Genomic DNA, 12,485 nt, shown 5'->3' on the forward strand with positions numbered 1-12,485 from the left:
GCAGGGCCGGCGGCGGGGTGGGGTTGGCGGGACGGGGCTGGGGGAGTCGGGTCGCTGCGCCCCGAATGCGTCTCCGTCTCCAGCAGTTCGCGGGACGCGTCGGGCTCGCGCGCGGGGCCGGGGGCTCCTCCCTGGGGCCTCTGTGCTCTCTGGGGCTAGGGGCGAACTTCAGCCTCGGCCACGCCAGCAGTCCGGGCTGGACTTTGGCGACGCGGATCGATCGGTGTGTGCGGTGGAGCTGGTCCGGCGGGGCAGGAGGAGCGGGGCGGGGTCGTGCGCCCCCCCTTCCCGCCCCCCACAGGCCTGAGGCCCGGTCCTCACCCCGGAGGGCTGGGTGGTGCAGGAGGCCTCCGCCGGGCCTCGCACGTGCCTTGGGGCAAAGTGGGGTGCGCTGTGACCCCACATCCTCCCAGGGCGGGACCCTTCCTGGCAGGGACGCCGGACGCGTTCTCTCTGCTCTCTGCCAGCAAAGCCCAGGCCGTCCTGCTCTCCCGGGGTGCGGACCGGAGCTTCGGAGGGAGGTAAACCCCTCACACGTCTGATGGTTGCCTGGAGGAGCAGCCTGAAGTTGGGGAGCTCTCCCTCACCCTGGAAGCCCAGGGACACTGGGCTGTGTGGTCACCATGCGCATTACCCAAATACGGCGACCAGGGTTTTATTTGGAAAAAAAAAATCCTGATTACATCACTGATACGTGACATTTAAACCGAATTTATGCATTGAAAATGAGGCATTGCTTCCAAAATCTGTAATCACCAGCCAGCCACCCGTCCTGCTTGTTACCTGGAGAAATAACGTCCCTGGGCGGCCTGCTTTACAGGGCTACTGAAATAAAATGATTTACGGTAAAGCTCTTTACAACGGAAAGTGTGGCTATTACCTACAGGTTAGAGTGTCTCATTTGAAAAGGGAGGGAGGGGACGGGAATGTGACATTGTCCAGTGAGTGGGCAGTGCTTAGGAAAGCCTGTTCCAAGTGCTGTGTGTGTGTGTGTGTGCACACACTTCTGGGGGCAGTGCCAGTGGAAATGGTAAAATTCAGAACCAGTTAAGGGACAGAGAGGTCACATTGAACGTGGGAAGCGCCAGCTGTGGGGGGATGCTTTGACCCCTCAGCGTGACCCAGCCCTCTGCCCAAAGGGTCGTCACTCAGTTGTTCCGCAGTGGTTATCTGGGTGTGTCCATGTGCTGGACTTCTGTCCTCCCCGCCACGGTTGCTGGGGACGAGGGGGCTGCGTCATCTACTCATGCTTTCCCATTGGTCATGGGGCCAGGAGAGGAGAGAGTTTAAACCTGGCTGGAAAAGTAAGGATTCTAAGTGTGGGCTAACCAGTGATCCCAGGCCATTTGCTGACCAGGGCGGACAGCAGCTGTATGGAGGGTTAGGAGGGAGAGCTACGGTCCAAGTGTACAGAGGAACTGTACACCCAGAGGGAGCGATGCAGTGGCCGCCTCCAGAGCGGGGAAAGCCATGTCCTGTGAAGGGAGTAAGGACAGAGGTCCTGGGGAGGACTGGAGACCAGACCAAGCAGGCCTTGCAAACAGGGTTGGCAGACATGATAACCGCAAATACAAGATGTCCCGTTAAAGTGGGATTTCAGATAAGAATAGGACGTTTTTAGTATGAATCTGCCCCGGGCAGAGTTTGGGCTATACTCAGAAAACGTCCTATCACTTGTGTGAGATGTCGGTTTAGTTGGTGTTCTGTATGCTCTCATGCAGGTTTGCTTTGAACACCTGGCACAGGGAGTAAAGACCTCCCCAAAGCACGGAGAAGCCTTTAGTATATCCCCATCGTGGGACCCTGGGCGCTCTGTTCCTTAGGCCTTTGTTTAAGTTCACCTGAGTATCTCTGTGCCTCAAGTTCCCTGGGCATGGTGGCTTGCTGGGCTTAGTGCAGGGCCCTGGAGGAGCCCTGAGACAGCTCTCCACCATGGGTGACGTGGTTGTTGTAGCTGGCAGCCATGAGCCCCATTTTGGGAGGCATAGTTGTGTTCAGAGCGCACCTGCTGACTTTCCTGGCCTCCTGGATCCACACACCCCACTGGGCTGCCAGCAGTGCCTGACTTAAGCTATGGAGTCTAAACTTAGACGCCATGAATAGATGACGCAATAATGTTCCAGAAAAGCTATTTGGACTCGGGGCAGAGTGGCATGTAAGGGCCTTGATGGTGTGCTGATGAGCTGACCTCAAACCATGTGGGGTGAAGGTCTGCGGGCCCATAGGGAGGGCAGGGGCTGGGGAGGAAGGGCGAGGGGACGCCTGGAACAGCAGGTCTGCTGCTGTCTGGGGTCAGAAACAGTGGATGTGATAGTCTGGAGACATGGAATGAGGGGAAACCAGGGCTTCCTCACACCCGTGTGTGTTTGTGCTGAGGGCTACACACACACCCAGGAGGATTCACATCTGCTTCCTCGTGCCTGAGTTGGGAGACAGTGGTGTCTGAGCATGGTTCGGATTCCAAGGAGTCGCTCCGAAACATGTTGGGACTGGAAGGTGTGGTCACTTGGTGTCATCCAGGGCCTCCGGTGTTGAGTAGCTTGTCTGTCCAGCTGGACCTTGGCTGCCGTCTCTAGCACGCAGCAGAGCAGTGGCTTGTGGAGTTGGGAAATGGCTACATAGCTCTGGGCTCTGATCGGTTTGCTCCAGTGGCAGCGGGGCTGTAGCTGGCCAGAGACTACAGCTGCTCAATCACTTCTAAACTGCACAGGACCGACGGCTGGGCACTGAGGATGGGAAAACGGCCCCTGGGTCAGGATGCATTGGCTGATGTCTTGCAGGCTAAACATCAGCCTCTTCCTACGCCAGCATGGGTTGCTTCGTGGGCAGAGCACGGAGGCTCGTTGAAGTCAAGTGGTGCTGGGCCTGGACCGGAGCCAGCGCCTCAGTGATGGGCACCGTGGCACGCCCGTGCCCTGCCTCCGCTTTCTTTTTCCCTGGTATAAATGAGCAATAATGGCAACGTTGCGGGCGATGGGAATGGCTTTAGCTAATTCACTGGAACAGTGGCTGTGGGTGGCATCCAGCTTTGAGAGCAAGCGTACATTATTCCCCGGTCTGGGAGGAGGCAGCCTCCCTATGAAAGCTAAAATCCCTGTGTTTTGTGGACATGCTGTAGTCAAGTGACTATTGGATGCCAGGTTGTAGGTTCTGGTACTGCCTGAAAGCTGGGGGCAGGGCTGGCAGCCAGGGGAGTAGGGAGGGAGGGCATCAGGAAAAAGGACCCGAGTGAAGCAGGGGCTTGTGGGGACACTGAGGCAGCCAGGGTCCGATCCTTCACCACTGGGTAGGACACTGGTGATAGACTGCATGTACGCTTGGCTCTTGTGGGAGAAAGGCTCCAGAAATCTTTGCAGATGTTAGGCTCACTGGAGAGAGAGTAGAATGAGAGCCCCGCAAGCAGAGGATGTGAAGCCATGACTGTTGTCACGTCGCCTCTGCCTGTGCATGGCCACCGGGAGCCTCACTCCGAAGCGGAGATGCCCACCTCTGTGTGGGTGAGGTGTCCGCAGCCTCTCCGCCGGTGCCCTGTGCCGGTGCCGGTGGAGCCCTGTGGTGGTGTGTTTCCTGCCTGCCCCTTACCCCATGGGAACACCCGGGACTGGAGTTCTAGGGAAAGGAAAAGCGGTGATGTTAGCATAGAGCTGTGAGCCTTGACCTTGGCCTTGGCTAGTTTGGATCTTGGGCCTTTAATTAGTTTGGGTTAGCCTAATTTAGGCAGTGTTTTTCCATTGTTTTTCACTGTTCTTGGAGCAGCTTAAGTAATGTGTGTTTAAAAAAAAAGTAAAATGTTAAATGTTTAAAATGTGAAATCCTAGATCTCAGCCTAGACCTATGGGGTCAAAATTTCTTAAAACAATTTTAATCTTTAAATAGTCGTACAACTGAATGAGAATGTCTGAGGGGGAGACCCACGGCTCTGTCCCGACTGGTGTTTGGAACATGTGATTTCCAATTTCCCCCTGCTAGTGCCTCGTCCACTTCTGTTTCTGTGAGTTATTCCTTTTTTGTGTCTACTCACCCATCCATTATCCATCCATCACTTACCTATCTGCCTATCTACCCATTTGTCTACCCTACCTATTATCTCTCCATCTTCCACCCATCATCTCTACTTTTCTAGGTGTCAGTCAAAGGAGGTCTGCTTGGCTACAGACTTCTCAACAAAGGCAGGCTATTTCTGGCTTCCACATAAAGACAGATTCTCAGTTTGGCCTCCAAACAGAGTAGCTCAAGTGGCGTGAGCCTGTTAGGCCACACTGGAAGGGTTCTGGACCCAGCTCTTCAGTATCTTGTGTCCCCATGGCTCTCGTCAGGCCCAGAGTATACTCTCGGGACCTCTGGGAGCCCAGCTGCTTGGTGTTGAGCCGCAGGGCTGTTCTGAGCTGTGGCTCACAGATGCAGCATGGACACTACTTCTCCTTGGGAACATGAAGAGGCTGAGCCGGCGTGGTGTGGAGTGGTGCCAGAGCTTGGGCAGAGCGCTCTGGTGGAGGGCACAGGCCAGGAGGGAAAGGGCTGCTAGCTGTGATTCCCTCCTTCCACGCTTCCACAGCAGGCAGCCTGGACCTGCTCTGGCTGGACATGGGAGAGTAGCACAGAGCACACGCAAAGCCATGGGTTTGCGGAATCCCACACTTGTGGGGTGGTTACAGATGACCATTCATGAAGGTGCATGTGCAGTGTGCGCCCTTGCTCTCGTCTAGCCGTCGCTGCCCTGCTCTGCTTTCCATGCATGGGAGCCTGGTGGTGGGAAGGCTGCCCACCGGTGAGTGCAGACACTTGATCCTGCGGCCACCTCTGTGCTGAGGCCCCCGGAGGGCTGGCCTCTGGTCTGCCAGGCAGCCAGGCAGCCGTCTTCCCTGCTTGTTTGCTTTGCATGGCTTTCCTCCCCGGCTCCCATCTCTCCTGGCCAGAATCTCCCCTGGCCATCGTGGCCTGTGTAAGTCACAGTTGACTAAACACTAGGTAATTAATTGACTGGCCTGAGGTGCGCTGAAGAAATGATTTGGGAAAACTTAACTCCTTGCGCTCTCTCTCAGCGGCTCGGACTTCGTGTGCATAACTCTTTTCAGAGAGCTGTGTTATCTAAAACTTCCAGATAACTCTGTTATTCATGTCTAACATGTAACTGCAAGGATGCTGTTTCCTGGCTGTTTTACTCTTTGCACTGTCCCTCTCTGATCTGCTCAGCTCCCTGCCAGGGACTTTCCACTTCTGGGCACCTTTCTTCTCCGTTTCTGGGGAGCTCTGGCCTCTCACCAGGCCGGCCAGTTGGGGGAGCGTCTGCCCTCCCAAGCCCAGGCTCTTTGCTCGTGGCTCCTCCACCCATCCTCACTCTGCCCCAGAATGAGCCATACACATGACCACCGTGAAACACCAGGTGTCTCCCATTTCTTTCTTTCACCCATCTTGATAACCCCCAAATCTCATCAGCATCTTTTCAATGTGGACCAAGCAGAGGCCGGTACATCGCTGAGCAGCCAAGTTGAAACAGCCCTTCATTTGCTTGGCTAGCCAGCTGTGACTGGGCTCTTAAGGGATCAGAGGGGCCACGTGAGGGGTGAGGGCAGGGCAGGGCGGGCTGTGTTCCTTAAGCTCAGCCACCCGAGACCCCCTGTGGCTGGGTGTGCCTGCTCAGCAGCCAGGGCAGAGGAAATGGTTAAATCCCCAGCCCCCTCCCCTCCCACCCAGCGCTGGCCTGCTTATCAGTCGGAATTGCCCTCATCTCTTCCCTCTACTACCTACTTTGAAAATAATTTCATCCCCGTTCTTTACTTCCTGTTGGCAGGACGCCCTCTCTGCCAGACTCATGGCTAGCCAGAGACCAATCGGCTTGTTTCTGGGCCTTGGGGCCTCTGCCAAAGTCTCGGTGATTTGGTGTACTCAGGCTGGGCAGCAGAGTTGCTGATGAATGTTCAGAGACCAGTTTGCTCTCAGTAACCTTTTTCTGAGAAGCAGAGCCCCTGCGGCTGTGGGAAGCCCAGCCACTCTGCTGTCCTGTGGGGACCCGCAGGAGGGCGGCGGCCATGTGGCCTCTTGCTGGGGAGAGGAGCTGTGGAAAGGGCACACGCCCTCATTGGGTACATAATGGTGGAGAGCTGGAGAATTGGAAAGGCCATGTTCCTGGCTTGCCCCATGTCTGTGGGTCAGGTAGCCCATGGGTCGTTTGTGCCCTTATGCTGGGTCCTGTCGCAGCTGTGGAAGGTGTGAGGCCAGCTGATTGTGTTTTCTGCAAAGCGGGAGTCCCAACTTACCACCTCGTTTGCATAGGGCCTTTGCAGATGGAATAAAGACATACGTTGGGACGAGATTATTAGGGCAGGCCTAAATCTTACACCATCTGCCCATGTCTTTGTAAGACAGAAATTCAGGCACAGCAACACAGAGGGAAGAAGGTCATGTGGAAACTGAAGGCAGAGAGTGGAGGGATACTGCCACAGGCCAAGGAATGTGGGAAGACCAGAAGGTAGGAGAGAGAAGCAAGAAGGATCCTCCTCTCCCGTGGGAGGGAGGGCAGGAGATGGGTGCAGCTGACCTGACCTTGGCCTCTAGAACTGCAGGCGAAAGCCACCTGGTTGGAACCTACTTCAGCAGGGCCCCTGCCCTGGGAGCACGGGCAGCCGTCCACAGTTCCTGTCTCTGTCCGTCCATCCCGGGGCACAGCGTTTTGAGGAGGAGCTCAGGAGCTGTGTGTGGACAGGGCCTGCTCTGGCCTGGCCGGACACGGTGGGCCACGGCATCATGCGGGGCCTTTGCTTCCTCTACGTGCAGCTCTGCCTACATTTCCTGCAAGACCCGGACTTTCCTTAAACTACCTCCTGCTCCCTAGTGTGGTGGGGCTGGGTGAAAGCAAGTGTGGGCCCCAGGCCCGTGACTGTCTGGAGCACCTCCCCCTGATCCCGTCCTGGGGCGGGGATGCAGACAGGTGGGGACAGGAAGGCAGTTTGGTCTCTCTGTTTCTAAGGTCAGACAGGCTCCACGTGCTCAGAGCACCAGTCCCACCAGCAGGCCCCAGTCTTGGGTTTGAAGCCAGCACCAGCTCCATGTCCTGGGCCAACAGCATCCTGCCTGCGAAGGCTTCCCAGGGAGCACTATTGTCTGCGCAGCTCAGCTTTATTTCATCAGTCTTACAATGTAGTACCGATTATCAGCTACTGTTGCTGTCGCCGTTGTTAGTCTGGTTTAGATAGGCATTATGGAGCAGTTTTGATTGGCCAGATGTGAATGTTGATATAAGCCATCTCGCCTTGTCTCTTCAGTCAGTCTGTCCCAGGGTTGGACTTCATACATGAAATATTATTAGCTGTTGTACTGTAGAAGTCTGGATGGGTGATGGTGGCTCATGACGGTAATCCTAGCTTACTCAGGAGGCTGAGATCTGAGGATCAGGGTTCAAAGCCAGCTCAGGTAGAAAAGTCTGTGAGACCCTTGTCTCCAATAAGTGGTGCTCAGGTAGTAGAGTGCTAGCTTTTAGCACAGAGAGGCTCAGGAACAGTGCCTAGGCCCTTAGTTCAAACCCTAGGACCAGCAAAAGAGGGGAGGGGGAGGAAGGAAGGAGAGAGAGAAAGAAGGGAGGAGAGGGAGAGAGAAAGAAGGAAGGAAGAAAGGAAGAAGGAAGGAGAGAGAGGGAGGCCTGGTTCTTCAAGGTTCCTGGTGACTCCCGTGGCATCTGCCGGGGGAAGCGTCTCCTGCGACTCCCTGCATTTCCACCTCTCTGCTCAGCCTTGTCTGGTGTCCTGTGAACCATCAGAGCTGAACACGGACAGCGGGTCAGCGGGTCCTGACCGTGGTGGCCGCTCCCACGGCTGGGCTCCCCATCTCTGGCTGCTCCTGGTGGCTTGCTGGGGTGACCAGGCCCCCTCTACTCTGCATTCAGCCCCTTTGTAGTTGATCTTTGTAGGTGTTTCTTGACCCTTCTCATTTCAAATATACCTATAACCGTCAGAGTCCTATGCTAGGAAGAATTCTCTAACTTTTTGTTTCCCAATGACTGAATGCTGGAAGAATCACTAAAGCATGCATCGGGAGATGCGGGCCCTCAGGTTACTGGGGACCCGGGTCCCCCTATATTTACACAGGCCTGTCCTGTGCCGTCATGCTGAGTGGGTGGACGGATGCCACGGGACTGAGCGGGACACACAGCCACCCTCAGACCAGTTCACAGCGATCACTTTCACATCATCAGACCAGCCAGCGTGTTCTTCTTCACCGTTGGCTCTTTGTGCTAGGAAGTGTTGGTTGAACACTTGGTCTCTGTGTTCATGTGGGGGCTCGCTCCAGTGGAGGATCCAGAGCGTCCTTGCTCTCCTGCCCATCCCCATCCCCACTGCCCCACTGGCTCCACGGTGGCCAGCCTGGGCAGCAGTGGAGAGCGCGTCTCAGACGGAAGCGTTCCTCCAGCTGTTGGCTCCGATGCTGGAGGTGAGAACAGACTGCATGCTTGTGAGTGGGAAGAGCTGCGGCCACGGAAGGCCACGGAAGACCACAGCCAAGGTCGGGAAGGACTTGTATACAGTTCACAAACCAGTAACTAAACCGCTGGATCCGTCAGCACATGCCACGCAGGGATACATACCGGTGTCATGAACTGGCGCAGCCTCCGCTTACTGCACACCGTGGAAGTGATCCGGGTGATTTGTAGCTCTGTGCACACGTGTGTACATTTAAGGAGGACTGGAGGTGAAGGCCTCCATTTGACTCCAGCACCTTGAGAATGGTGATTTGTCCCAGGGATAGGAGAGGGGTGCAGGGTTGCCAAGCGGGGTCCCCCCAAAGCTGGGTGCTTGCTAGCATCCTGGGCCACCCGAGATCAGTGAATGGCTGAGATTGTTTGCCCCTGGGGAGAAGCCAGCATCAGGAGAACAGAGGTTATTTGTCTTTTTCCCACTCTACCTGTCCAGTGCGCTTTGAGGTTTCTTCAGTGACCTTGGGCTCAGGTAATAGAATATTCTCTGCTTTAGATGGGGAGAGGCTGGACAGCACTGCTGCACTGGTACTGCTGTTCTGATCAGGGAGGGCCATGGCCAGCTGACTTGCCACTGGACTGCAGGATGGGCAGTGACCCGGAGGGCGCCTGGTGGCCCCCGGGAAGCCAGAAAGATGGGGTGCTGCATCCTGGACCAGCCTGGAGAGGTTGAGTGGCTGGGCTTCAGGGACTCTGGGACAACGGAAAGCCTTCCCAAGGCTACAGGTGGGAGCTCAATGGCCTGGCCCGCATCTGCTTCTCAGATCCGAGGTCAGGAGGCGCCTAAACACAGTTCTGCTTGAACAGGCTCCAGGCACCTTGATCTGCCCGAGTCCCTCCACTGCCGCCTCTTCTGTGGTCCACGGCGGTGCCCAGCCCTCAGGCTGCAGACAGGACTCGTTGTTCTCGAAAACACGCCGTGAGGCCCGGTAGACTATTCCGGTTTTACCTGCAGGCGCTGAGCGGCCTCCACCGAGGGTCACGCTCCAGCACCGATCCTCGCCTGTCCACAAGGGCAAAGAACAGACAGGGAGAAGAAAGTTATGAAGCAGTCACAACAGAGCCTCCGCTGGGTGTCTGGAACATTCTGTAGCTGGCTGTCCTGTGGGTGCCAGGGCTCTTTACTCCGCGTCTCTGGGAAGGTGTGGGCTTGGGCCCTGCCCGCCCGGCCCCACCGCTGCCTCTGCCTTGCCTCTCTTTCGGCTTCCAATCAGTTTTCTTTTTGGATACATTACCTGTCTCTGATTAGGCCGTGGCTTCTGTGGAGTGTGCCATGCATCATCTGTTCCTTGCCACCTCTTGACCCCCTAGGGTCCCCCGCCCTCTGACCTGCCCCCCACGACACAGGGGCTGGTAAGGAAGTCAAGCTAGGTCGGTGGCGAGAACAGATCTCAGATGGCTGTAGATTGCACGCACAGCCAAGGGTAGGCGCTTCTTTCCAGAGAATCAGAGTGAATGGATGACTTACAAATTTTGTGGACACCAGATATTGAAAAGAGGAAAATTCAGACAAATGGTGTCTCTTAGGATCTGATGTGCGTCGTTTGCTTTTCTGCTTTGTCTCCCCCGGGGGAGTAAGGTGGGCCTCGTGCTAAGGGACAAGCAAAAAGACAAGTGTGCCAGAAGGGAGACGAGTCCTTCAGAGACTGGCCTGGCACCCAGACTCATGAGTAGGGAGGAAGGAGATGAGGCCCTTGTGCGTCCCCGCACAGTGCCAGCTCCTGGAGAGGGCCGAGAGTGGGCGGCCGCATGCTGGGGACGGGTGTGAATGCGGCCTGCACTCATGTAATGCCCTCATAAACAGGACCGTTGCTGGGTGCAAAGGTTCCCACCTGTAATCCTCACTGCTAGGTGGAGATCGGGAGGCTCATGGTGCTAGGCCAACCCTGGGCAGAAAATGTGCATGACAGCCCACCTCAACAGAAAGCTACGGGTGTAGTGGCCCCTGCCTGTCATCCCAGTGATGGCAGGAAGCCTAAATAGGAGGACCACAGTCCAGACGGGCCCAGATGAAAGGGACTCCCTAGCTCCCAGAACGGCCAGGACAAAGGGGCTGGGCTTGTGCTCTAGTGGTAGAGCCCTGCTTAGCAAGTTCAAGACCCCGAAGGCTGAAGATGCCAAACCTTCATCTGGGAGAGAGTAGAAATGGGTCCGTGGGTCAGGAACTTGAAGTCCCATCTTGAGGGGAGACTGCTGAGAGTCGGGGTGGTGGGTGGGACTCTGACCCGCAGGCCCTGCCTAGAAGACTGTGTCTGCAGGAGGATGGGTTCCCAGACCCAGGGATCCCTGTAAAAAGAACATGCGTATGTATAACCATGAGTGCCGGGGCCGGCGACTTGCAGGGCAGTGCAAATGCTCTGTGAACACCGACTGTCCGTGGTCCGGCACAGGGAGTGAGCCCCTGAAATGTCTGTGCACGTTTGGGACAGACGCAGTTCTTTCGCCAGTATTTCCTCTCTCTGGTTAGTTGGATCGGGGCACAGAGGTCCACTGTTCTGTGGCTCCTGCCTCCACCCTTCCCTCCCTCTCTTGGTCCCTCCAGCCGTGTCCGTGGGGGTTGAGGGGACTGGGCCCAGGACGAGGTGGGGAGAAGCTAGGGCTCTGCCCACCCTTCAGAGCTGAGCCACAGGCTGGGGACAGGCATGCCAAGGCCACGGGCTTGGGCCATCTAGCCCCTTAGCTTAGACAGTCCTACTGGGGGATTTGTAGTTGAGGGCAGTGCCTCCTGCAGCCTTGAAGAGGGAAGTAGGAAGGAGGCACATCATAATACCCTGAGCCCTGTGGACAGCAGGGCTGTACCGTCCCGTTCCTTCCTAGCAACGTGAAGCAAGGGGTCAGTGCGGTGGTGAAGGCAGAGACGGAGCTTGTCCTCCGTGGCCCCGAGGAGCGAGCTTTGGGGCTTCCAGGGCTGGTCAGGGTCACAGGCGAGCGGCTGCCTTCCGCCCATATCTGCAGCGGCATGGAGGTGTCCGCCATTGTGTCCGCTCTGCCGATGGGGGACTGCCCCCCGCCCCCAGCAGGGCAGCCGCAAGCTGGAGCCGTCTGGCACCTGAGCCCACATGCTGAACCACGCTGCCGAGCAGACAGATGGTGCCAGAAGGAGGTGGGCAGCCCGAGAAAGCGTGTGCAAGGAGGAGGGTGTTTATTCCCAAGTGTTTTTATAGTTGGACTTCTAGACACGTCCGGCTGGCTTTGTTTTTCAGTCTGCCTGGTGGCTCTGAGAGGCAGAGGGTCCCCGGTTTCTGTGCGGCTCGGAGCGTGCCTGACCTTGTCTGCGACACTGGCTTTGCTCCCTGGCCTCGTGGCCGGGAGCGACCCTGGCGTCACTCCCCTGTGCAGCCGCTGTGCCAGGCGTGCTCGGGAAGGCGGCGGCCCTCCGTGGTCCTCTTTAGCTAATTCCAAGTTACCTGAGTCTTTGTAATACTGCCTTCCAAACTGCATGCTTTCTCTAGAGCCCCACAAGAAAACGGCTTTTTCTGCCGAGCTAGAGGAAACAGATGGGCGCTGGAGCCACTGGGGCACAGTCGAGTTATTGCTTTTGTCATCTGCTCTCCATCTCGTTCCTCTCCATGCTCCATCCTCCTCCTCCTCCTTTGTCTTGTTCTTCTGTCACTCTGCCCAGTTTCTATCGTTCTCCCTTTGACTCCTGAGAGCTAGATTTCATCAGGCTGGAGAAACCTGCCTTCTGACCCAGTTCTCATCCTGGGAGTCGCTGCGGTGTGGAGGCCGGGGCGGCATGCTGCAGATGTAGCTGTGTGTCGGGCTGCCTGCGGCCATGCACAGCTGTGTGCATGCGGTGGATGCAGCTGCATCCCGGTGCCTGTGGCTGGGTGCAGCTGTGTGTTGGGCTGTCTGCAGCCACGTGCAGCTGTGTGCATGCTGCAGATGTAGCTATGTGTAGGGCTGCCTGTGGCCGTGTGCAACTGTGCATGCTGCAGACGCAGCTGTGTGTCAGGCTGCCTGTGGCCACGCGCAGCTGTATGCATGCTGTGGATGCAGCTGTGTATCGGGCTGCCTA

The 12,485-nt window shown here is 56.7% G+C and overlaps 1 protein-coding gene across 1 annotated transcript in view; it reads left to right on the forward strand.

Annotated features, from left to right (window-relative positions):
- Nucleotides 1–12,485, forward strand: part of Prkag2 (protein kinase, AMP-activated, gamma 2 non-catalytic subunit) — a 213,118-nt gene that overhangs the window by 689 nt on the left and 199,944 nt on the right. The gene's annotated exons all lie outside the window — the stretch shown is intronic.

The sequence above is a fragment of the Dipodomys ordii genome, unplaced genomic scaffold, assembly GCF_000151885.1.
Source record: "Dipodomys ordii isolate 6190 unplaced genomic scaffold, Dord_2.0 Scaffold101, whole genome shotgun sequence".
Lineage (NCBI taxonomy): Eukaryota > Metazoa > Chordata > Mammalia > Rodentia > Heteromyidae > Dipodomys > Dipodomys ordii.